The following is a 26,626-nucleotide window of genomic DNA, read 5'->3' on the forward strand; positions in this document are numbered from 1 at the left end:
CAAAGAAAACACTGGTTTGTTACTCTTTCCTTTTCTTAAACAAATCAACTAGATGTGCTTAATGAACATCACTGTTAAAAGAGGAAAGAAATCTGAACTACTTCCTTGGCAAAAGGTCTCACCAGGGACTTCAAAGGACGCGCACAGTTACAAAATAACATTCGCCATCACCATGCTGGAAACACCCTCGGGAGGGATTTTCATAGGCAGATAAAAATAATTTCTAAGGCTTGACAATAGCAAAAGCAGTTTTTCCTAGCTATTCTGAGTTTATTCTTTTAAAAATGTACATATTTAATTTAGGATTTTGAAATACGTGTTAAAAGGTAATACAGTCTCACGGTTAGGGGAAAAAAAGTTAGCTGATGAAAAATCTCCTCTGCCCCTGCCTGCCAGTGCCCTCCTGTGTCCTGTGCTCAAATATACAAATAAATGGGAGTGTGTTACTACTTTTCTCCATTTTTACATAAAAGGAGCACACAGGATTTTGACTTACTAATATCAGAGCTCTTTCCATATGGGTACACAGAAAGCAACCATAATTTATTTACCCCAATGGACATTTACATTATTTCTGGTATTATTAACGATGCTGCAGTGAATATCCCCATGTACTTACAATTTGGACATATGCAAATATGGGATTGTATCCCAGATATAGAACTGCTGGGTGCAAGGATGCGTCTAGTTTTAATTCAACTAGATTCTGCCAAATTCTTCCATACGTGGTGTTAGGCCAGTATGCACTCCCAGAAGCTGAGTATGAAGTACCAGCTCCCCTGGGAGAACCAGGAGAGTATCCCTCTTGTGGATTTCTGCTAGTCGGATAGTTGATAACTAGTGTTTCAGTTCAGTTTCCATTTTGGATTTCTTACTCTGAGTGGTGCTGAGCCTCTATTCATTTGCTTAACATCCATCTGCATTTTATTAATTTGTGAACTTTCTGTTCACAATGAAAAGCATTTGGGAAGGTTGGGGGATTGGAGGAAGGAAAAAAGTAAGGGGAGGACGAAGGAAATACATCTATTCAGTTCTGTACAAGGATAAAGATCTCTTTTAATCTGATTTATAGTGGAACATGTCTAATTCTAATGATGTTTTGGGGCGCCTGGGTGGCGCAGTCGGTTAAGCGTCCGACTTCAGCCAGGTCACGATCTCGCGGTCCGTGAGTTCGAGCCCCGCGTCGGGCTCTGGGCTGATGGCTCAGAGCCTGGAGCCTGTTTCCGATTCTGTGTCTCCCTCTCTCTCTGCCCCTCCCCCGTTCATGCTCTGTCTCTCTCTGTCCCAAAAATAAATAAACGTTGAAAAAAAAATTTAATTCTAATGATGTTGTATTATTACTTGTTTATTAAGAAATTTTATTTTTAGGGGCGCCTGGGTGGCGCAGTCGGTTAAGCGTCCGACTTCAGCCAGGTCACGATCTCGCGGTCCGTGAGTTCGAGCCCCGCGTCAGGCTCTGGGCTGATGGCTCAGAGCCTGGAGCCTGTTTCCGATTCTGTGTCTCCCTCTCTCTCTGCCCCTCCCCCATTCATGCTCTGTTTCTCTCTGTCCCAAAAATAAATAAACGTTGAAAAAAAAAATTTAAAAAAAAAAAAAAGAAATTTTATTTTTAGAACAGTTTTAGTTTTGCAAAAAAAAAAATTGCATAAAAAGTACAGAGAGTTCCCATATACCCTTCACTCCTCCAGTTTCCTCTTTTATTACCATTCTTTACTAGTGTGGTGCATTTGTCACAACCAAGAACCAGTATTATTAATTGAGGTCCACAGTTCACATGAGGGTTCTTTGTTATGGGTTTGTACAAATGCATAATGTCACGTATCCACAATTACTTATCATAAAGAATGGTTTTACTGCCCTAAACATCTGTGGGTCACCTATCCTTCCTCCCTTCCCCCAAACCTCTGGTGACCACTAACCTTTGTACTGTCTCTACAGTCTGCCTTTTCTAAAATGTCATATAGTTGGACTCCTACATTACTGTAGCCTTTACAGAATGGCCTCTTCCATTTGGTTATAGGCATTTAAGTTTCCTCTATGTCTTTTCATGGCTTGATAGCTCATTTCTTCTTAATTTAATGTTGGAAAACATTCCATTGTATGGATGTACCCTAGCTTGTGTCTCCAGTCATTTACTGAAGGACATCTTGATTGCTTCCAATTTTGGCAACCATGAAGAAAGCTTCTATAAACACACATGTGGAGGTTTCTGTGTGGACATAGGTTTTCGACTCAGTTGGGCAAATATCTAGGTGGGCAATTGCTAGGATGTATGGTGAGGAGTGTGTTTAGTTTTGTAAGAAACTGCCAAATTGTCTTCCACAACGAAGGGAAAGGATCCAATCTATAAAGGCTGCACTATTTTGCATTCCCATCAGCACTGAATGAGCTGTGGGATTGTTTATTCATGGATTGTTTTCTTATGTTTAGATTTAAGAGAACTTTGTATACTTTAGATACAAGTCTTTTAAGAGATGTGCCTCTTGCAGGTATTTTCTCCCAGTCTGTGGCTTGTCTTTTCCGTCTCTTACCATTATCTTTTGCAGAGCCTAAGTTTTTGATTTAGAAGAAGTCTCACTTGTCGATTATTTCTTTCATGCTTTTGGAACTGTATCTAAAAATTCACTGCCAAACCCTAGGTCACCTAGATTTTCTAGAAGTTTTATACTTTTGTCTTTTACATTTAGGTCTCTGATCCATTTTGAGTTAATTTTTGTGAAGAGTGTAAGGTCTGTGCCTAGATTCATTAGTTGGCATGTGGATGTCCAGTTGATTCACCACCATTTGTTGAAAAGACTATCTTTTCTCCATTGAATTGCCTTTGCTCCTTTGTCAAACACAAGTTGCTTATATTTATTGGATACAGTACAGGTCCCTCTGTTCTGTTCCACTGATCTATTTCTCTCTTCTTTTGCCAAGACCACGGTCTTGATTCTGAAACGTTATAGTATGTCTTAGTGCCAGTCCTCCGACTTTGTTCTTCTTCTTCAGTATTGTGTTGGCTATTCTGGATCTTTTGCCTTTGCACATCAACTTTAGAATCAGTTAGTTGACATCCATCCACAAGAGAAATTATTGGGATTCTGATTGGAACTGCATTGACTCTACAGATCAAGTTGACGATAGTGAGTTCTCCCATCCATGAACATGGACTAACTCTCCATTTATATTTTCTTTTATTTCTTTCATCAGAGTTTTATAGTTTTCCTTATCAAGATCATATATATATATATATGTGTGTGTGTGTGTGTACATATATATACATATATACACACATATACACACACACACACATATATATACGTGTATGTATACATATATAGTTTGACTTAGGCCTAAATATTTCAATTTTTTAGCGGAGTGCTGCTAATGTAAATGGTATTGTGTTTTAAATTTCAAATTCCAATTTTCATTGCTAGTATATGGGAAAGCAACTGACTTTTGTTCTATTAGAATTGTTTTTAGAATCAAGTTAAAAAAATTAGTTGTCTATATGCCTGTGAATGCAACTGAAAACAGAAAATCTGATTCCTGAAACTGTGAAAAATTACATATCTGGCTTTTCACCTATACTAGAATCAGATTATCTAAGAGAGTTCCCTGGTTATGATAAAGAAATCTTTTCTATTAATAACTTTGTCATTTGTGATACATTTTAAAAAATCAAATGATAAACTTTAAATAAGATTCCTGAAAGTAATATTGAAGCCCACACGAACTAAAGCCGTATTAAAGGACCCTGTGCTTTAGGAAATATTGAGCACACCTGTGTTACAATGTGCTTCTATCAGGGGCACCTGGGTGGCTCAGTCGGTTAACCATCTGACTTCGGCTCAGGGCATGACCCAACAGTTCGTGAGTTCGAGCCCCGCACTGGGATCTGTGCTGACAGCTCAGAGCCTGGAGCCTGCTTCGGATTCTGTGTCTCCCTCTCTCACTACCCCTCCCCCCCCCCTCAGAAATAAATAAACATTAAAACATTTTTTTAAAAAGTGTTTCTACCAAACTGTGGCACAGTTCTGAAAAATTGCATTTTGGTTGTAAATTACTTAGTTTCTACTGTCCAGGCATTCTCTTCTACTGCTTAGGCTTTATAATATACTATTGAGAGTAGGTATCTTAAAGTTAATGTCTTTACGATAAAGTTAACTTAAAGTCTTAAAGATGATGTTGACCTGGTAAGAAGAAACTCTCCTTATTTTCAGCGTAAATTACAGAACAAATATGAAGTTTACAACATCTGAGCTGTGGTCTCTAAGTCCGCTGTCAACAGTTGCTCAAGGAATCTTTAGAGGAGGACTACTCGGTGTATAACGTAACTGCAGGGACATGCCTCCTACATGCCCCATCAGGACTGCCGGGCGCATTCCCCCAGGTGCTCAGGGTGCTGCTGGAAGGCACCCCTCAGCTGAAGGAGGTCACCTTGCCGAAGCCCACCCTTCCCCGAGGCAGCCTGCACCCAAAGACTGGTTTATGGGGGGGGGGGGGGAGAATAAAAGCCTGGCCACTGTCCCAGCTTAAGAGCTCAGTGCGGGGGCGGCTGGCTCAGCCGGTTGAGCGTCCGACTTCAGCTCAGGTCGTGATCTCGCGGTTTGTGAGTTTGAGCCCCACGTCGGGCTCTGTGCTGACCGCTCGGAGCCTTTAGCCTGCTTTGGATTCTGTGTCTCCCTCTGTCTCTGCCCCCTCTGCTCATGCTCTCTCTCTGTCTCTCAATAATAAACAAATGTTAAAAAAAAAAAAAAAAGAGCTCAGTGCAGAGTGGCTGAGCTCTCTGTTGAGACTGCACTGCCGTCCAGTTCTCCCTCTGCTCCTTCCTGCTTCCTTCCCCTCTTGTCAGGTGGTGGTTCTCAAGGGCTCTCCCTAATAAATGTCCTGCACACCAGCATCCATCTCAGAGTTTACTTCCTGGGGAAGCGGACCTGTGACAGCAATCAGTCAGATAATAAGGATGTGAAAGCACCTTTCCTGTGGCTTTGTCTAGGCATGGTGGTTAGTGATGGAGGATGGGGCAGCAGAGGGGTGGGACAGGTGGTAAAAGAAATACGACCAAAACCCTTCCACACAAGGACCCTGCAGAGTAGCTGAGGAATGTAAATGCACTTAGAGGAGCCTGCAAAGTAATACAGATGAATTTTAAACAAATACACTAGAACGTGTATATTCAAATAGCTGAGTCCGGGAGCTCTCTGCTTATTTTAAAGGATTGGAATGGGTGGGGCAACCAGGTGGCTCAGTCAGCTACGCGTCTGACTCTGGACTCTGGCTCAGGTCATGATCTCACGGTTTGTGAGTTCCAGCCCCACATCAGCTCCACGCTGACAGTAGAGAGCCTGCATGGGAATCTCAAGTTCTTGAGATTCTCTCTCCCTCTTTATTTGCCCTTTCCCTGCTCACACTCTGTCTGTCTCTCTCTCTCAAAATAAATAAACAGAAAGAATTGTTTAAATAACTGGAATGGAAAAATCACACAAGATTTTTAGAACTCTTAGATGTTCAACCAGAGTGAGCGAATGAAAATGGCTTTTTGTTGTCATTGCTTTTCTATTTCCAATTGTATTGGGCGGTCTGGCCACCAAGGAAACTCCTAAGATTTGGCATCAAATTCTTTTTCCTACTCTAAAAGTCAAATCTACCCTCAAAGGCTAAAGATTTGTTACTAATAGGGGCGCCTGTGTGGCTCAGTCGGTTAAGCATTTGACTTTGGCTCAGGTCAAGATCCCAGGGTCTGTGAGTTCTAGCCCCATGTTGGGCTCTGTGCTGACACAGAGGGATTCTATGCCTCCCTTTCTCTCTCTGCCCCTCCCCTGCTGGCGCCATCTCTCTTTCTCTCACAAATAAATAAACATCTTAAAAAAATTGTTACTAATGAAGCTGCCGGGCAATTCTAAAAGAGGCTTCCTTAATACTCTCTAGGCTTATAAAATACATTCTCTCTTTTTTTTAAGTTTATTTATTTATTTTGAAAGGGGGAGGCAGAGAGAGGAGAGAGAGAATCTCAAGCAGGCTCTCTACTGTCAGCGTGGAGCTGATGTGGGGCTGGAACTCACAAACCGTGAGATCATGACCTGACCCAGAGTCCGGAGTCAGACGCGTAGCTGACTGAGCCACCCAGGTGCCCCACGGTCTCCTTTTTAAGAACAGCTTCATTGGTGTATAATTCTCCCATCTTAAGTGTTTACAATTCCATGGTTTTTAATATACTCACAGGGTTGTGCAACTATCACCACGATCAACTTTAGAACAACTTCCTTAACCTCCTCTCCCCAAACAACCACCCTCCTCCTTTGCTATCACTCACCAACCCCTCATGTCTCCCAAATCTAGACACTCACTAGCCTGCTTTTTAGATTTGCCTGTTTTGGATGCTTCACATAAGTGGAATCATATAATATGTGACTTTTCACTTGGCATGTTTTCAAGTTTCGTCCACGTTATAGCACGTGCTCGTAATTCACTTCTTTTCACGATCTAATAAATCCAATTGGATCGATAAACATTTTATTTATCCATTTGCCAGGTGACGGACATGTGGGCTGTTTCTACTTTGGGGAAAGAAACAACGCTGCTCTGAACTTTTGTGTATGAATCTTTGTGTGGACGTAAGTTTTCATTTCTTTTGAGTACAGACCTGGGAGTAGAACTGATGGGTCATGTGGCAACTTCATGTCTAACATTTGAGGAATTGTTAGACTGTTTTCCACAGTGGCTGTAGCTCTTTACATGCCGACCAGCAATGTATAAGAGTTCCAATTTCTCCACATGCTTGCCAACACTTACCATTATCTGCCTTTTCAGATAACCTTCCAGTGACTATGGTCTCATTGTGGTTTTGACTTGTATTTCTCTGAGGGCTAATGATGTGAGGATCTTTACATGTGCTTATTGGCCATGTTTTATCTTCTTTGAAGAAATGTCTATTCGGATCCTTTGCCTGTTTTAAAATTATTTGTCTTTTTATTATTGAGTTCTTTATAAGTTCTAGATAGAAGACCTTTCTCAGATGTATGATTTGCAAAACTTTTCTCCCTTTTGTAGGTGTCTGTTACTTTCTTGATGGTTCCTATGAAGCACAAACCTTTTCCGTTTTTATGATATTCAATTTATCTATTTTTGTCTTTCATTGTTTGTACTTTGGCTGTCCTGTCTCAGAAACCTTGCATAATTCGAGGTCATGAGGATTTACACCGATATTTCTTCTAAGCCTTATAGTTTTCGCTCTTACGTTGACGTCTCTGATCCATTTCGAGTTCATTTTTGCCTAGGCTGTGAGTAGGAGTCCACCTTCATTCTTCCCACATGGCTGTCCAGTTGTCTCCGCCCCATGTGTTGAAAAGAGTACTGTTTCTCTACTGAGTTGCCTTGGCACCCTGACTGAAAGCCCAAGTGGGGATTTATTTCTGGACTCTCAATTCTATTCTATTGGTCGGTAAGTCTGTCCTTATGCCAGTATCACACGGGGCATCCTTCTTAAGGAAACTGCGACGTGCGTCCATTCACCACGACTGCTCTCACTGGGCACCCACGACGTGCCAGACGCGGCTCGAGGTGCCGCAGAATCCGGAGCTCAGCTGGAGCTCAGCTTTGTGCGGGAGACACGAAATTAAACTGTGTATAAGTAACACCTACAGCATGGCAGGGGTCGATAAGTATCACTTAGGAAGCAAAGAAGGGGATATAACGTAGAGCGAGGAGGGCTAAGTTCAGACAGGACAGCCAGGAGGGCCTCACCAAGAAGGGGAGTGACAAAGACCAGAAGAAGGTAAAGAAGCTGGACATGCTGCCCTCGGTGGCGACAGCACTTGAGTTAGAGGGCAAAGCAAGGGCGCAAGCCTGATGGGCTGTTCATCCGAAGGCCAGGCGGAGGGCCAGTGTGTCCCAAGTGGAGAACGAGAGAGGGGTGAACATGGGGCCGGACCCTGGGGTGCCTCATGAGTCACGGTGAGGTCACAGGCTTTTCCAGTGAACGGGATGGACGCCTGTTGGAGGTTTCTGGGCGGAGGGGTAACACGGCCTGGGTAAAGCGATTAACGCACCACAACTCCATGTTGAGACTAGGGTAGAGGCAGGGGCCAGTTAGGGGATCGCGTGATAACTGAGATGAAGGATGGTGGGGGCCTGTGCCAAACGGGTGGCGGCGGGGCAGGGAGCGGTGCTCTGGCTCCGAGGTTGGGGCCGGCCCTACGGATCTGCCTGCAGACGGACGGGGCACGAGGGAGCGGAGCGCTGGGGAACATGAGGTTTCAGGCCTAAGCCCCTGGAAGGATGGGGTTTCCCTTGCCTCTGACAGAAAAGCCTGCAGGAACGTAGCTCCGGGGGGGGGGGAGGGGGGGACAAGAGCTTATCTTGGGAAATACCGATCTTGGGACTCCGAACCCTAGCGAAGGAGTCAAACAGGAACTTTTGTTTACGGAGCTGTGAATAAAAATTTGAGGTCCCAAGGCATCTAAACAGCACTTGTCACTGAGAAGAGATCGCCTGAGGGATGAATGCAGACGAGAAGAGGGGTGCAGAGGCGGCCGAGGCAGCTGGCCTCAGAGGGCTGAGGGGTCAGACACAGGGGCCCGGGTGCAGACACAGGCACGTGCACACGCACACTGGCAAACGTGCGTGCACGCGCCAGGCCCGTGCGCACACAAATGCACACACAGGCGAGGAGCAGAGGAGAGCAGGAAGCAGAGAGGGAGGCAGCAGCACTAGGGAAGAGCGGCCAGAAAGGCCGCAGGAAAAGCAGGTGGTGGAAGCGTTCGCAGGGGAGGGGCGTCAGGCGGCCGAGGCCTGAGGAATGGCCGTGGCAGCCATGCTATGCTGGTCCCTGGTGACCCCGAGAAGCGAAGCGGCGTTTTGGTGGCGTGACGGCTGAAGGGAAAACGCAAGAAGGCTACCTGGAAGGCCGTGGGCCGGGCTTTCGTCCTGAAGGAGCGCTGCTTCCAGAGGAGGGGGTGAGGTCCAGAAAGAAGGCAATCACAGCCTAGGGGGCTGGGCATGGAGGGCGGAGCGGGGAGGGCGCTGCAGCCTGAGCTGGAGAGCGCCAGGGGAGGGAAGGGTCGGGTCGGCAAGGGAGCAAGGGACCTCCTCGGAGGGGCGCCCGGCCGCGGCCGCGGCCGCTGCCGCAGGCAGGAGAGAAGGTCAAAGGCTCGTGTAGGTGCAGGGCCAGCGGCTGAGAGGGGGCAGGGCGGGGAGACACGGGAGGACCGGGCGATGAGCAGGCCTGCAGCCGTCGCCCAGCAGAGAGCAAGAGAGGAAGAGAGGACAGGCCGAGAAAACACGCCCGAGGCCAGTGATGACTGTAAACTGCGGCCTGTCAGGGGCCAGACGCACGGGCAGGGTCAGGGCGCGGCTGTGGGGTGACGGCTGAAGTCGGGGGGGGGGGGGGGCTCACTGCGGGGCAGGGCTCAAGGAGGTGGACTGCTATCGCGGCGAAGCAGGTACAGCGACGGTACCGGTACCGGGGAGGGGGCCCGGAGGGAGGGCCAGCCAGGCCCGCAGGCCCTCCGGGGGCGGGGTGAGGGGTAGGGGGGGGCGCAGGCCGAGACCAGAAATGGGCAATGGGCTGGTCGCGGGAGAGGAGGGCCGTCCCGCGGGGCAGCTTTCGTGCCACCGATCCCTCCTCAGACCGGTGACCTGGACGATTCTCTCGCCCCTTTACCATCTGGGGGCCCCCCTGGAGCCACACGCGGGCTGCGATTTGATCTTCTGAGTTTCTGAGTGGGCGGGTGCTGGCCAAATTTCCAAACATAACGATACAATTCATCAAACGTTGCTCCCAAACCTCTTTTTCTTTTTTGGCATCAGACTCTGACTCTGGGGCTCAGGGCACCAAGATGAACAAGACACGTGAAGGATAAATTATAATTTCCTGTGGCACACGAGGCTGTATTTACTCTGTAGACGGATATATTCCAGGCACGGCTATTGTAGAGCAAGGTCAAAATGCAACAGGAACAAAAAGTTAACTAACTTCTGATGCGTGAAGACGAAGAAAAACAAAGAGACTACTTAACATTAAAAAAAAAACCACTTAAGTATCTGCTCCATGATGAAATAATTAATTTCTTTAAATAGAAATCGAGGTGCTACTGTTTGCCCACTCCTCGGATAACTCTGGCTGGCTCCCTCCCGGGGAAGCTGGCGCTCGGCAGGGAGTGACGGTCAGCACCCGCGGAGTCATCAGGAGAAAAGGGAAGGGACGCCACGGAAATAGAATCTTCAGACGCTGCGGCTCGCAATTAATAGGAATCTCAGCTGCACTGTCGAATGTCATCTTCTGTGCAAAATGTGTACACTTCACAGCCCTGAAAGTTCCATGTGACGCCAGTGGCACTAATTTTTACCATCAAGATGCTAACCATCCACTAACCCTGGGCACTCCCTCACTGGTGCTTCAGCGTAAGCCCCGGAGAACAAGTAACAAGCTGGGCAGCCTTATGTAGCACTGGCTTCACAAGCAAAGACTTGGAGGCAGAACAGGTGTCCATCACTAGGAGAATGGATGCATAAATTCTGGCACATTCAGAAGATGGAAATCTCTGCAGCAGCACGAAACAATGAAGCACATCTTCTACACGGCAACGAAGACACCATAAGCACAGTAATGAGTGAAAAGTAACAAGAGACTCAGGGCCCAAATCCATACACGTAAATTCAAGAACACACACAAAACAACACAATTTAAATAACTGAGTGGGAGGGAAGGACATACTTGGATGCCGGTGTGGGTGCGTATGCCTGAGGAGGGTCACAGGAGTGGGACTAAAGGAAATAAAATACAAGCAAAGACGCCTGTACCATGAATCAAGGCCCGGGATCAACTTGGTTTGTGTCTCTGAGCTAGTGGTGGTCATGGGGGAAGTGAGTAGAGCGTTCTTACGAACGGACAGTTAGTTGGTATGTATTTTTCGTACTTGAAGCTTTTCACTGTTTGTTACTTGTACACCTTGCTCCAGAGAGATCTATAATGTAGCACGATAATGCGCCCAACAGAGTATCTCCGTTCTATAAACTTGACATGTTTTGGTACAATCGTTATCACAATTTACGGATGGCATTTTACAGGATCTAGAATAGCAGTTGCCAAAAACGGAATCAGTCAATCGTGAATCTAATAAAGAGTAAAGCTTTGATCACAATTTGATATATTCGGAGAGAAAAGTAGATAAAAAGATTCCTATAGAATTGAGCTTGACGCTATGATTCACAACTTAGCACAAGAAGTACCTCTTAGCCAATGCTAAGCACAGCACCAGAGCTCACCCTGACAGGTACGGCTTCTTGCAGAAACGTGTCCATGTTTCCCTTTAGAATAAACGTGTGTTTCCAACAAGCGCCTGGTTCATAATATGCTTTCTGTTCTCCATCTCTAAACTACACTTTCTATGCTCAAAGGCAATCGGCTGCAGGGAGAAGAGCAGCCCCGGGACGGAAATCAAATTAAGTAATGTGTTCCGAGAAGCTGCCACTTGTGGTGCGGCTCAGTGCTACAGGGAGAGCTGGACAACTGTGTCTGGGGCCCAGAGGGCTCACGATCTGATCAACCGACACTCAAGGACCCCCATTCTTACTCCCATGGGAGTTGTTGGGTGACCTTAGAATAATCGCTCAAGTTTCTTTGCGTCACTTTCACTGCGCTCCTGCCAACCAAGAGACAGAGGATGAGAGAACACAGGAAGAAGGGTCAGGAACTCTCATTTTGTTCCCAGCTTGGTGCCCATGAAAGGGGAACTAACAACATTTCCCCACTGTGCTACACGTGACCTTTGTTACTTATAAAATAGAAATATTAAAACCCTGGAGGCCCGTTACAAATGCTGATCCTGGAGTCCTTGTCAAGAAATCCCTTACAATGGAGTCTTTTGTTCAATAGGATCCATACAGCACCCAGCGGGTGAATCTTCTTAAAGGTCCAAGACAGACACACTTAAGAAACATCCGTTCTAAGGAGAAGTTTAAGAAAGTTTCCCCTTTCTTGGAAGGATGTTCTTAGCACAAGACGATGCAGCCCTGAAAAGTTTTTGAGTTTGAGCTGAAATAATTTGATTTGCTCCACAAAACTCCTCACATCCTTTTACTCACCGTAACAATAAAATATTCTGAAAATATTTCCACACAGAAAATGTTTCTACATGAATTCTCCTACGGATTATAAATTCCCATTAACATCAAATGAAGTAGCGGCAGACAGGAAACGCAGACTGTTAAACCTCAGATTGGACTTCAACCAATGTCTTCGTGCCACAAGCTTCCGAACCCATGTTTCCACGTGGCTGAGGCAGAGTCTCTGATCCCCTTGAGTTGCACAGAACGAGGTCGTGAGCAGATGGGCAGTGCCATTCAGTGCCAGGCGGACGCATTCTAGCCCCAAGGCCATCAGATGGCTCTAGGAGCAATGGCGGTGTCACTCCTCACCGAGCGTGGCACTTCTCTCCTTCCCTGACCTGCTTTCTGTCCATCCACCTCCACCATCACCACCTCCTGCCGCCATGCCACGTTCGCCTCCTGTTCTATTCCGTAGGTAGCCACGGCCCCCTCCCTGTGGGGAGGCAGTGCTATTGGGTAAAAGGGATGGGGACTGCCTTCGCACCCCAGTTCTCTACCCCGTGCTCTTCGCTAGCAAAGGGAGAAAAGGCTCGATGGTGATGGAACAAGGCTCTGTGGCCCATGGCGGTACTTGCCCATGGGCCACGGAGGAAGAACGGCTTGTGCAGAGAAGCTCGGGCATGGAGTGGGTGCGTGTGGGCAAGGAGGGGACACGGCTGAAAGGTGTGCTGTAGCTGCCAGGCTCCGCGTGAGACGCTCCTGGTGAAGGCGCTTCTCAGCTGCCACCACAGGCTGGTGAGTGCTTCCGGCTGGTGCCGAAGCTTCTGCTCTGGCTTCCAACAGTCATAGGCAAAAAGTTGCTTTTTGTGGCGTGGTCAAGCTCAGCCCTAGCTGGTGGGGCTGACGAGGCTCAGCCATGACAGGAGGGACGATGCTTCAGGCCGTGGATGAGCTCTGACCCTCCCCCACCACGGTTGGCCCTTCCCGGTCTCCCCCTGCCTTGCTTCATGGGCACATTCCTGGTGAGTGAGGGGGCCTTGCTCTGCACCTCAAGATTATTAAGGATTCGAAATACAAACCTAATTTCATTTAATGTGTTTATTTAATTATTACCATAGCTCTCTAACTGAGGGATGGGAGTGCATTAGCCATCCTCATTTGTCTGTCAGGTTAGAAACAAGATGAACAACAGAGAATTCCCATATCCACCAATGGTGGTACAACAGTAGGAGAGTGATGTGGAATCTCTATGAAAGTCCAGAATGCATGTGTGTCTCCTCTCAGCAATGTCAGCTTTTTGTGGACAGCCTCTCACGATGTGCCCGGAGCGTAAACACTAAAGCTGGGACCCCGATCTCAGCACGGTGCACACAGACCCAACTGGAGGGTATGCACAAAAATCTAGGCTACAACCTAAACAGAAAACCTTTCTGTAGGGCTTACGTATGCTGGAAGTTGTTCTAAGGGCTTTATATGTAGTATTTCACTTAGTCCTCACAACAACTGCATGAAGGAGGTATGACTATCTCTGTTTTAAGAGGGAGGCACAGACAGGTTAAACAACTTGCCCAAGGACACACAGTCAGTAAGCCATAGCATGGGATTAGAAATCAGGCACATCACAGACTAACTACCATGTAGAGCAACTAAAAAGGAATGAACTATATTGATCTAAGATAAGATTCCCATGTATCTCTCACATCCAATTGGAGAGACCATCCAAAGAACAGCAAAGAAATACAAAAGGCACAATTTCATAATAACGAAGAAATGAGGACACAGTGAGCACATGGGATATTTCTACAAATTTCTGGAAATCTGAAAATAGATGAAAGAGTCTAGGATGATGAAACAGCATGTAGGGAATTGAACCTGGAACCCACATGGAGGTGGGAGCTTCAGCTGCAGAAGAAGCCGCCTAACTCAACAGAGCCCTGGAGAGGCTCCATACCTGTACACTGCACTCATGATGGTGGGAACAGTGAAACGGGGGCTCATTCCCTCCCCACAGCCCTGTGTGCAAACAGCCCACAGCTAAAGAACTCGCAGATGTCCACACTCAGGTGCAAGTCTTTGCTAGAGAAATCAGTGAACTTTCTTGGAGGGGAGTTCATCACCCCGTTCCACATGCTGGCCCTAAAGGATGGGCATTACACTCTGGCCCACCAACAGTCACCCATCGTAAAGCAGGGACCCTACCTCTATCCTGAGCAAGCCGTGCCATTGGCTAATTCTCAAATATGAACAGAGTGCCAACCGACACCTGAGAAAAGCCTTCGTAAAAAAAAAGAGAAACAGACACACAGCTATATATATATATACCCCAAGGTGAAAAAGAAGAAAATGGACCCCAGAGTTAACAGATAATTCAAGGGACACAGAGAAGGTTTGTATTTTATTTTCAAGGACGGCTCCAGAGAGAACTAAGAAAACCTTGCATTCACTTGCAAGAACAGATACTCATGAAAAAGGAAAAATTAGAAAACCAGAAAGAGTTCTACAAAATTAATAAATGACTGCCAAAATGAAAACTTCAACAACCCATTCTTGCATTCATGGAATAAATCCCACTTGAGCATGGTGTATGACCATGCTCAATCCATTTTAATGGATTACTAAATTCATTTTGCTAATAAAAAAAAAAAATGAAAACTTCCAACAGAAGAGCTAGGGGATCTAGCCTAAGAAGTCTTTCATGATATAGAATTATGAAGGACTAGACAAAGAACTAAACCAAATCGAGCAGAATAAAGAGAATATTAAAAGAATACTCAGAAATCAATGAAACAGAAAACAAACAGTAGAGAAAATCAATGAAATCAAAAGTTGGTTCTTTGAAAATAAAAATAAAATTGATAAACTCTAGCTAAACTGAGTAAGAGTAAAAACAGAAGAAAGAAATTGCCAATATCAGGATTGAGAAAGGAGTTATCATTAAAGATTCTCTAAAAATTAGAATAATGAGAAAGTAACATCAATAACTTTATGTTAATACATTTAACAACTTAGATGAAATAGACAAACTGCTGAAAAGAACCAATCACCAAAACTGACCCAGGAAGAAATAGAAAATGTGAATACTTCCCTGTATCTAATAAAGATATTAAATTCATAATTTAAAAACTTTTCAGGCTCAGATGGTTTTACTGGAAAATTATATCAAACATTTAAGGAATAAATAATATCAATTTAAAACAAAACAAAACAAATAATCCTGTACAATCTCTCTCAGAAAAAAAGGAAGGGAAAGGAAATTGAAGATAGTATTGTTCTGATACCAAAACTTGGCAAAGATAATTATAAGAAAATAAAGTTACAGACCAATATCTCTTATTTAGCATAGATATAAAATCCTTAGCAAAATATTAGGAAATTGAATCTAACAATCTGTAATAAAATATAACCAAGTAGGATATATCTCAGTAATGCAAGGCTGGTTTTACAACAGAAAGTTAATTAATGTAATTCGACACATTAACAGAAAAAAAAGAGAAAACTGACCTATCACAAACAGAAAATTTCTGACAAAATTTAATACTCATACATGGTGAAAGTACTCAGTAAGATAGAAGGAGAGTGAAATATTTCCTTAATCTTTAAAAAGGCATCTAGGAAAAAAAAACCCAGCTAACAGTACACCAAACGATGAAAACCTAACTGCCTTTCCTTAAAATCAAAAACAAAGCAAGCATGTCAACTTTTACTACTTCTATTCAACATTCTGCTGGAGGTTATAGCCAGTGCAATCAGGCAAGAAAAGTGAATATAAAGCCTACAGGTTGTAAAGGAAGAAGAACATTTGTTTTTATTTGCAGATAACACGGTTGTGTACACAATAAATTCTAAAGAATGTATTTTTAAAAAGAAATTACTATTACTAATAAGCAAATTTAGCCAAGTTGCAGGATATCTGATCATGAAAATATTAAGTCTTCTTTCTATATGTTAGTAATTAAAATTGGAAATTGATATAAATATGCAATTTACAACAGAACCTAGAGACATAAAATGCTTATGGGTGAATTTAACAAAATCTATGTAAATTCTGTACAACAAAATCTATAAAGTTAAAGAGGACCTAAATAAACAGAGAAATACGCGATGTTCATGGATCAGAAGACTCAATATCGTTCAAATGTCAATCACTTCCAAATTGATCTAATGAATCAATGCAATCCCCACAATCCCCAAAATACTTTTTTTTTTTTTTTTTAGAAATCAGCTAATTGATTTCTAAAATTCAGATGGAAATGCAGAAAACCTAGAATAGCAAAACACTTTTGAAAAATAACAACAAAGTTTGGGACCAATAATGTCTGATATGAAGACTTAAAACCACTTAAAACTTTAAAACATGAAGATTAGATATATAGACAAATGGAACAAAATAGTCCCGAAATTGAGCCATACATATGCGATTATTTGAATTTAGACAAAAATGCCCAAGTAATCACTACATGGAAAAGGGTTTCTTCAACAAATGGTTACAGTAGCACCTGGATGCCATTTAGGAAAAAAAAAAAATTGAACCTCAATCTCTATCTCATACTATATACAAAAATTAACTTGAAATGCATCATAGATCTGGCTAAACATAAAAGCTAAAACCAAAAAATTCATACAGAAGAAAATCTTCAGGACCACGGCATAATGGAATATTTTTCAGAAAAAAACATGTAAATAAAATGGCAAGTCACTGCCTGGGAGTAAATTCCTGCCTATGTTTGACAACAGACTTATGGACAGAATACAACTTGTATATTACAAGTTGTAAGAACCCTTATAACTCAGTAATGAGGACAACGCATTAAAAGAAATGGGCATAATAACTGACCAGACCACTCACAAAAGGAGATATATAAAATGCTAACAAGCATATGAAAAGATGCTCTAACATAATTAGTCACCAAGGAAATGCAAATTAAAACCACAAGGAGCCATCACTACACAACTGTCACAATGGCTAAAACAAAACAAAACTAAAATATCGACAATTTCAAATACAGGCAAGGATGTGGACTCCCTGCAATTCACAACTCATGCTGGTCAAAGAGTAAAAGGTTAGAAACACTTCAGAAACAGTTTGACAGTTTCTTACACAGTTAAACAAAAACTTACCCTAAGACTCAGCAAATGCACCCTGAGGTATTTACCCAAGGGAAACAAAGACAGAGGTACATGAAAAAAGCATGTGAGAATGTTCATTGCAGCTTCGCGCATAATAGTAAAAACACGGGAACAACCAAAACGTTCATCAGCAGATGAGTGGGTAAGAAAACTGTAGTATATTCAGATAGGGGAATACTACTCAGCAATATGAAAAGAAACCCACTACATACAATGATGTGGATGAACCTCAGAAGCGTTACGCTAAATAAAGAAGCCAGACGCCAGCAGCATTCACAGTGTTGTTCCATTCATACAAATTTCCAGAACAGGCAACTGTAATTCACAGTGACAGAAAGCACGTCAGCGATGGTCTATGACGGGGAGTAGAAGAGGCTCATTGCACAGAGGAAGGAGGAACTTTCTGGAGACGAGGAAATATTCTAAGTCGTTTTGTAGTGGTAGTTACATAGGGGGATACATCTGTCAAGACCCATCAAACTCAACATTTAAGATGAGAGCGTTTTATTGTATGCGAATTATACCTGGAAAAACTGATTAAGAGGACTGCACGACAGAATGATGCCGTGAGTCCTGAACTCTCAACTTTCTCTGCAATAACAACTGTATCAGATTGAGATATGCATAAACCAGGCTGTTCAGAGAATTAAAATAAGATACGGAGGAATTTGGAGTTTTCCCATCAACGGGAAGAGACACTGACACTTTGTATGTTTGTTTTCAGCTTTCATCACGGTAATGGGCTTCTTACTGTTTGAACATATGCATTCTTTTGAGTTGTAAGGCAAGCATTTTGGGTCATATTGTAAGTTTTAATTATAAATAGCGCAATCCACTGCTGTTGTCCTTTCAGAGCAAAATTAATTACTCCCCTGCTTCGGTCAGAAGGTCTTAGGATTTTTAGCAGTGCCTTCTCATATGCATGGTGTAATATCACAGCTGAAAACGGCCGTGGCACTGAGCTGGATGGGCAGTGATCCTAAAGGATTCTGATCCGTTGTGCATGTCAGTTTCCTAACTCCCACAATTGTTTCGGTCACCGCTGTCTCCCCAGTGTGCAGCCCAGCGTGACACACAGTCCCCGAGAAGGGCTGAAAGGGTGGATCAAGGAACCACCCTTCATCAAGAAGACTTTCCTGTAACGGGAAGTGCCGTGGACGAATGTAAAGTCCCTGTGCAGGAAGAGTGACAGAGCCCACGGGTGGCAGAGGCTGCTCCAGTGAAAGATGTACAGGCACGTCTGCACGTGGCTCCACGTGGACCAAGGCCTGTAGAAAGAAGGAGAGACCTTACAGGGTTTCCCTCCCCCACACAGACTCTGAATGCAAATCAAGCTTTCGGAGCTCACAAGGCGTCTCTGCGCTTACTGTTGTCATGACTGCATCCAGGATCCGAGCAGAGCAACCCCAGCAGCTTACGGTGTGGTGGTGGTGGTGTGAAAATCTCTTCTCTAAACCTCCAGGTGGGTTTTCAGTCCCACATCAAATGGCTTCTTTTCATGATCTGCTTTCCCGACAATTCTTTCAGGTTCATGTGGATTTAAGCTCCAGATGGCCAGTGCCATCTGGAAACATTCTTGGACCTACTGTGAGTAATCAGGCAAAGCAAGGTCTATCAAATGTCAGTGCTGCTTAAGAAAAGCATCAACAATTACAACTGTAGCTTTAAAATTACATTGAACTTTATAGCAGCTTTATTCATAATTGCCCCAAATTGGAAGCAACTAAGATGTCCTTCAGTAGACGACTGGATACACAAACCACGGTACATCTACACAACGGGGTACTACTCAGTGATGAGAACAACTGAGCTAGTAAGCCACAAAAACACACGCAGGGACTTCAAATGCATTTTACTAAGTAAGTGAAAGAATCTAACCCAAAAAAGCCTACATATGATTTCAACTATACGACATTCTGAAAAAGGGCAAACTGTACAGACAGTAATAAGATCAGTGGTGGCCAGGGGATTGGGGGTGGGAGGGGTGGTGGGATGAAGAGGTGACAAGTAGGAAATTTTTGAGGGTGGTGAAACCATTTCATATGATACTCTAATGGTAGATACATCGCCGTTGGCATTTGTTAAAACCCACGGAATGTACAACACAGAGTGAACCCTAGTGTGAACTCTGGACCTTAGTTAATAACGTATCAACATTGTTTCATCAATTGTAACAAATGTTACCACACTAATGCAGGATGTTAATAATAAGGGAAACTGTTTAGAGGAGTTGGGGTTATGTGGTAAATATAAATATTCTATATAATTTTTCTATAAAACTTAAACTGCTCTAAAAAATAAAGTGTATTAATGTAAAAGATACATTGTAAATCAAGATTGCAGAGTTTTTAATGTTACATCTTTAAACGGACATATTCTAACTGCAAGATAATTTTCCATTGAAGTATTTTTAGAAGAGTATTATAACGATTTTCTTTCTTACATAACACTGTTGTGATGGCCCAGAAAATATTCAGAAAACACTTTTCCCCAATTGGAAACCTATTTCAAGTAACATCAAACATTCAATCCCAGGTCTAACTAACAGTGAAAGTATATCCAATTTCAAAAGAAATATTAAGAAATCAAGTATAAATAAAACATGTATTTTTTCCCTTATTTGCCATAGAACATCTCCTATTTTGTGGGCACAAAGTTTCAAAATTTCAAAATTCTACACTTAGGAAATGGACTATTCCTTGCAAGATTTTCTACTCTTCATCTGAAACTTCTTAACGTCCCTCTCCTGCAGAGGACAGGTATCCAGGGCTTTGGGGTGAACATCTAGGGGGTTAAAATTCTAAACTGTAACCGGTTTTACTAATGACATTTCTGTATATGATACATTCCTACATTTTGAGAAAATTTCCAAAAGTGAAGGCCCACAATTAATCAAAATTGGTCCAACTATTAACAATACACTCACAACTTCAGGTGACCTCCATGTAAACTCATGTCCTCAAGAGGGCTCTTAGGGCCTGGCCTGTGTCATTTTACTCTGGTCCATTCAGTCTCTCGCTCCCCCATTTGACTCTACACTTGCTCCCTGGTCTTCAAGCCTCCAACACCTGTCTCTATGTACTGTCAGCACCAACCTTGCTATTTTGGGGAGAGAACAGAGGCTTTCAGAAGAGGACATCTGTGAGCTCCCCCCCCAACCTGTTCCCACACCTGGCTGGACCCTTACCCTCTACCATCCGTTCCCTCTGCACTGAGGTCCAACCTGTCCACCTGTGTTTGATCCCAGCTGTCCCTCTCGCAGAGTCAAGGACACTATCCAGCTGTTCCCACTTTTGGGGAAGCTGCTACAGTGTTAGGGTGGTATCATCAAGGTGTGCCTTTCAGTCTGCTCCAATGCATTTTTTAAATCCCTCATATATACACCACTTGTGAAATGTTCTTGGCCACACTGTTTAAACTGAATCTAATCAAGCCTGTAAACCAAACTTCTAACATAACATAGGGACAGGGAGACCAGTTTAAAAAAAAAAAGAAAAGAAAAAAGAAGACAGACACACCTTAAGGAAACAATCAGACAGATCAACACTCTGAAACGTCTACACGACACAGTTAACGTCTGTGAAACGTTACGCGTAACGCGGACACGATGAAACGTCTACACGAACACAGTAACCAAAAGTAGGTGCTGCAGCAGTCACTTCATGCAAGGAAATACGTGGTCACAGATCGGTACCTGAGAGGATGCTCAACGTCACTCGCCACTCGAGAAATGCAAATGCTGCAGCACAACAGGGCCGCCAGAGTAGCCAAACGAACAAAGACCGACGCCAAGGTGCCGGTGAGGACGTGGAGGGACCAGAACCCTCACACGCTGTTGGTGGGAAAAGGCAAAATGGCACCGCCACGTGGGAACAACGGGTGGTGGCTGTGATGTCGGAGCGTTCCCTAACATATGACGCGACAATCTACTCACACCAAACAGCGGGAAAATGCTTGCAGCAGCTCTATGCAAAATCGAAGGACTGGAAGCAATCAAAATCCCCTCTTCTGAAACGCGGACAGACACACTGTAGCGCATCCACACGCTCATATACTGCTCTGCACAGCAAGGGGCTCTTCACAAATGCAGTAACACGGATGAGTCTCAAATGTTATTTTAAGTGAAGGAAAGAGACTCAAAGGCTAGAAACTACACGATCCCATTTCTATGCTGCTCTGGAAAAGGCAAACCGGTAGGCAAGGCGGTGGCTGCTAGGAGTCCGGGGGAGGGAGAGGTTTGAGGACAGAGAAAATCTGAGCTCTCTTTTCTCTTCTCCTCCTTGTTCACATTAGGAGATTGCCGATGTCATGACGCCTAAGAGAAACCGGTGGGTTCGAAGGAGCCCATCAGCCTTGATTATCCAAAACCACTATGTTGCTTCTCCAAGTCAATAAACCCCTGGAGGACTTGAGGCAGGAAGGCCAACATTTCCTTAGAAATGAGGCGTTTTCTTGTTGGCGGCTGAAAGCTTCTGGGTGGACAAGGGGCTAAAACCATCTCTCCTGGATTACATTTTTAATTTATAAACAGTTTAAAATGGCTAAACCAAAGCTCTCATTAAGAGGCATATTCATGGGGCGCCTGGGTGGCGCAGTCGGTTAAGCGTCCGACTTCAGCCAGGTCACGATCTCGCGGTCCGGGAGTTCGAGCCCCGCGTCGGGCTCTGGGCTGATGGCTCAGAGCCTGGAGCCTGTTTCCAATTCTGTGTCTCCCTCTCTCTCTGCCCCTGCCCCGTTCATGCTCTGTCTCTCTCTGTCCCAAAAATAAATAAACGTTGAAAAAAAAAAAAATTTAAAAAAAAAAAAAAAAAAAAAGAGGCATATTCACTAATTTTGGTTCCCCACGATAAATTTGTACGTTAAAACAGCTTTCTGCTGCTTAATTCAGAGGAACTAGACAAAACAAACACTGGTTGAAAAGAATGGATGTATAAAAAAATCAAATATCAACTATCATAAGAGAAATGACAATTTAAAATATAATCTTTCAGGGGCGCCTGGGTGGCTCAGTCGGTTAAGCGGCCGACTTCGGCTCAGGTCATGATCTCACTGCTCGTGGGTTCGAGCCCTGCGTCGGGCTCTGTGCTGACAGCTCAGGGCCTGGAGCCTGCTTCCGATTCTGTGTCTCCCTCTCTCTGACCCTCCCCTGTTCATGCTCTGTCTCTCTCTCTCTCAAAAGTAAAGAAACATTTAAAAAACATATGTAGTCTTTTAGTTATTTTGGAGGGAATGTACGCATCTCATTTTTACGTTGAGAGAAATTTACGTGTAGATTCAAGATGCTGCCCAGTGACATTCAGTTATCGTGCAGTAAGACAGAAGGTCCCAAGATTCCCTGAAGAGGCCTATTTGATCTCATCAAGAGGGAGGCGCGAAGCTCCGCTTTCTCTCCAATTTTATTATCACCGATTATTTTGTGAAACTTTTTTGTCCTTTGCTTTTAACTGTACTCGATTAAACACACAATCACTATGGGAAAAGAATGAAAAAGATGCAGGAAAAGGAAAAGGGAGCAAGCTATCCAATCTTAACTCGAAAACCTCTGTCGCTGAATCTGGGTTGCATCCAGGCCTTTTCCTCCAGAAACGCGTGAGTGCAAATCCGCACATTCACACGTTTCTCGCTTCTCGCTTCTTGTCGTGGCCATCTCTCCGATAATGAAGATTTGTGCCCAGTTTTATTTTTATAGTGGCAAGGGACACCATGAGAAGAAGGGGCCAACATTTCACTGTTATCTGTGCTGGATACGCAGCTCCCTTTCAGTCCTGAACTTTATGTCAGTGTAAGGAACTTGTGAATCTTTTGTCTTCCAGTTACTTCTTCCTTCGGTTCCATCCATATGGTAAATTGGGTCTCCCCACCCAAAGGTTAGCTGAACATTCACCTATAACTCTTTCTAGTATTTGTATGGTTTTCATTTTTACGTTTATAACTTTACTGAAACTAGATAGTAACGTATTATTAGTATAACTAGTGTATAATTTAAAGAGGGGCTCGACCTTTACCCATTCCCTCTAAATGGGTAGCCAGTTGTCCCAACACCATTCAATAACCAATGCATCATCTTCTACTGACAGGAAATACCTATCATAACATATACCAAATTTGTGTATGTCTGTACTTCTAACAGTTCCTGGACTTTGTCCTGTTCCATTTATGTATTTGGTTTTTTTTTTTTAATTTCTTTAAATGTTTATTTATTTTTGACAGAGAGAGCGACAGAGCATGAGCGGGGGAGGGGCAGAGAGAGAGAGAGAGAGAGGGAGACACAGAATCCGAAGCAGGCTCCAGGCGCCGAGCTGTCAGCACAGAGCCCGATGCAGGGCTCGAACTCACGGACTGCGAGATCATGACCTGAGCCGAAGTTGGACACTTAACCGACTGAGCCCCCCAGGCGCCCCTTTAATGTTTATTTTTGAAAGAGCATGTGTGGTGGGGGTGGGGGGAAGCAGAGAGAGAGGGAGATGCAGAATCTGAAACAGGCTCCAGGCTGTGAGCTGTCGGCACAGAGCCCGAAGCGGGGCTCGAACTCGACAGACCGTGAGATCATGACCTGAGCCCAAGTCGGACACTTAACCGACTGAGCCCCCCAGGCGCCCCTTTAATGTTTATTTTTGAAAGAGCATGTGTGGTGGGGGGGGGGGGGGGAAGCAGAGAGAGAGGGAGACGCAGAATCTGAAACAGGCTCCAGGCTGTGAGCTGTCAGCACAGAGCCCGACGCGGGGCTCGAACTCACGGACCGCGAGATCGTGACCTGAGCCCAAGTCAGATGCTCTACCGACTGAGCCCCCCAGGCGCCCCTCCATTTATCTATCTGCTCTGGTGCCAGTACCACAATTTTCCAGTTCCCGTGGATTCACATCCTATGACAGGGCAAATTACTACCACTGCACTCTTTTCTCCAGAAGTGTTCACGGCCATCATCTCACATTTATTCTACCTGGCTTACTTCAGATTTCTATGTTTTGATAGGCTGTTTACTCATTGTTATTTTACAACGTGTTGTTCTCTGGCATTAGATTTCAGTGATGGATTTCTCTTTCAGCTTATTTACTTTTCTCCTACAATCACCATGTACTTAGTCACACCTAACTAAGTACTAAAAGAAAGCTCCAAAAAATAATCGTCAGCAGGCCTGATGGTTGTCCCTAAGCTCTGGCTTACGGTGGCAACATCCTCGTCCCCAGTGTCTGAATGTGTCTGAACCCTGGGTACAAGAGGATCCTGGCTTCTCCTAGGCCTGCCCTGGCCTCTCTACTGAGCGGGGCTTGTAGCAGTCGAGTAGAAGTTGTTAAAGTTAATTCTCATGACACTGCACCAACTTCCTCAGAAAGGGAAGTCACGGGTTGGTTCTTGGTGTCTTCCTGAAGTCGGTCCGTCCCTCCTTCCTTCCTTCCCTCACCTGTTCTATCAGGTGAAAACCCATCGGTTCTCGTCGGCTGCACCAGGCCCCACTTCCCCATGAGCACCCTGTTTCTATACTGATGTAATTTGCCCCTAACTTTCCTTTTTCTTGGTAACGTTTGCTGGTTTCTCCCCTAACTTCACCATCTTCCCAGGAAATCTTGAGTGAGATCACTTTGTGGAATTTTGCCTGAGCAGGCGGTACCACCAACAACCGTTAAAATAATGGGAGAACTCAAAATTAACTGTGAAAAGGAAAAAGGTCTAGATCTCAGTTCATGGGTGACCGCAGCATGGATTTTGGAAGAAGAAATAAAAAATGGCAAACCCACTTCCTGCCGGATAGAAAAAGAAAGAAGACGTGATCCTCCCACGATTACCCTCCAGTTTTGTATTAAGAAAACAGTTCAGAATAGTTGGTGGTTATTTTTTAAGTGTCAAATCAGTAACATAACATCACATAAAAGCCATTTAGGAATCAAAGGGAATAATCTCGACACGGATCCAAGCCCCGGATACCTCCTCAGACCCTGGACTGTGTTACGGGGAGGGAATGACCTGATGACAAATGACCCCTCGTCTCAAACGTCCTGACACCTCCCTTCGCTGTCGGATGAAGCTAGGGTGTGATCAGGCACACGGCTCCCGGGAGGGCGAGAGGACCCGGCCTTCCTGCTCGGACAAGGCACAGTCTTGGCACAAGAGATGCCGCTGCTGGCTCTGAGCACGACAGGAAGCATCGCCCGCGCCTGGACAGGAGCCTTGGACTGTGGCGGACGACAGACGGGCCGCGCTGCACAGCACAGGCACGTGCGGTGGGCGAGGAAGGAACGTTCCGAAGCCCTTTCACCACAGACGGTCCCTGGGAAGCGGTCCTGCTCTGCACGCTGCGCTTTAACACACCGCTTCGCGTGCACGGAGCCCGCTGGGAAAGCGTATGAATTCACAGCCACCCCCAGGCAGGAGCTGTATCCCCCTCTGACAGGGGAGGACGCAGCCGCAGCTCCTACCTAACGGTGGCTCCGCTCACTCTGGTGCCTCCCGCCTGCCAGAACGGAGGCAGGCCTTCTACCTGGAGGCAGGTGTTCCCGCACAAGGAATTCATTCAGTAAGAGTTTAACTCTCACCTCCGCGCCGTGTTCATCCTTGATATGACAGTGCCCATTTTAAATCCCGTGAGGCACTGGCACCAGGCCTACGTGGCAGGTAACTCAGAAATAAAATGACGGTGATCTACCCCCTGGCAGAAGCTTGAGAAGTCAAACAAGTTATGAAGGCTTCCAACTTCTATCTCTATTTCAAGGTGAGAGCGCCTAAAAGCAAAGCCAAGTGCACAGTAGTATTTTCACAGCCCCCTGAGGAAACGCCTCTACTACATTAAGGCACTTCAGAAACTATGTTGAACTATATTGAAACTATATTGAACTATGTTGAAACTATGTTGAACTATATTGAAACGATACTAAACTATATTGAAACAATATTGAACCATATTGAACTATATTGAAACTATACTGAACTATGTTGAAACTATATTGAACTATATTGAAACGATATTGAACTATGTTGAAACCATGTTGAACTATATTGAAACGATATTAAACTATATTGAACTATATTGAAACGATATTGAACTATGTTGAAACTATATTGAATCGCCTACTATGCACATTTTCTAAAACTATCTTGAGGACATTGATCATTCAGCAATCAAGGTTCCCTAATCAAGGAATTATCTGATAAGGTCATCTTGGGGTTTAATTTTCCCTGAAGAATTTTTATGCTTTTTATTAAAAAAAAGTTTTTATTGAAATTGCAGCTAGTCAACATACAGTATAATATTAGTTTCAGGTGTAGAATCCAGTGGTTCAACACGTCCACACAACACCCGGTGGGCATCGCAAGGGCCCTCCTCAATCCCCGTCACCTGTTACACCCATCCCTCACTCCTCTCCCCTCAATAACCGTCGGTTTGTTCTCTGTAGTTGAGTCTGTCTCTTGGTTTATGATTCTTTATTTTAATAACAAAAGACACGGGCTACCTTTCCCTTTTTACTTTGGC

The 26,626-nt window shown here is 44.4% G+C and overlaps 1 protein-coding gene across 6 annotated transcripts in view; it reads right to left on the bottom strand.

The window, feature by feature from the left end:
- Window positions 1-26,626, bottom strand: part of ANO10 (anoctamin 10) — a 220,056-nt gene that overhangs the window by 70,901 nt on the left and 122,529 nt on the right. The gene's annotated exons all lie outside the window — the stretch shown is intronic.

Source organism: Prionailurus bengalensis, chromosome C2, assembly GCF_016509475.1.
Source record: "Prionailurus bengalensis isolate Pbe53 chromosome C2, Fcat_Pben_1.1_paternal_pri, whole genome shotgun sequence".
NCBI lineage: Eukaryota > Metazoa > Chordata > Mammalia > Carnivora > Felidae > Prionailurus > Prionailurus bengalensis.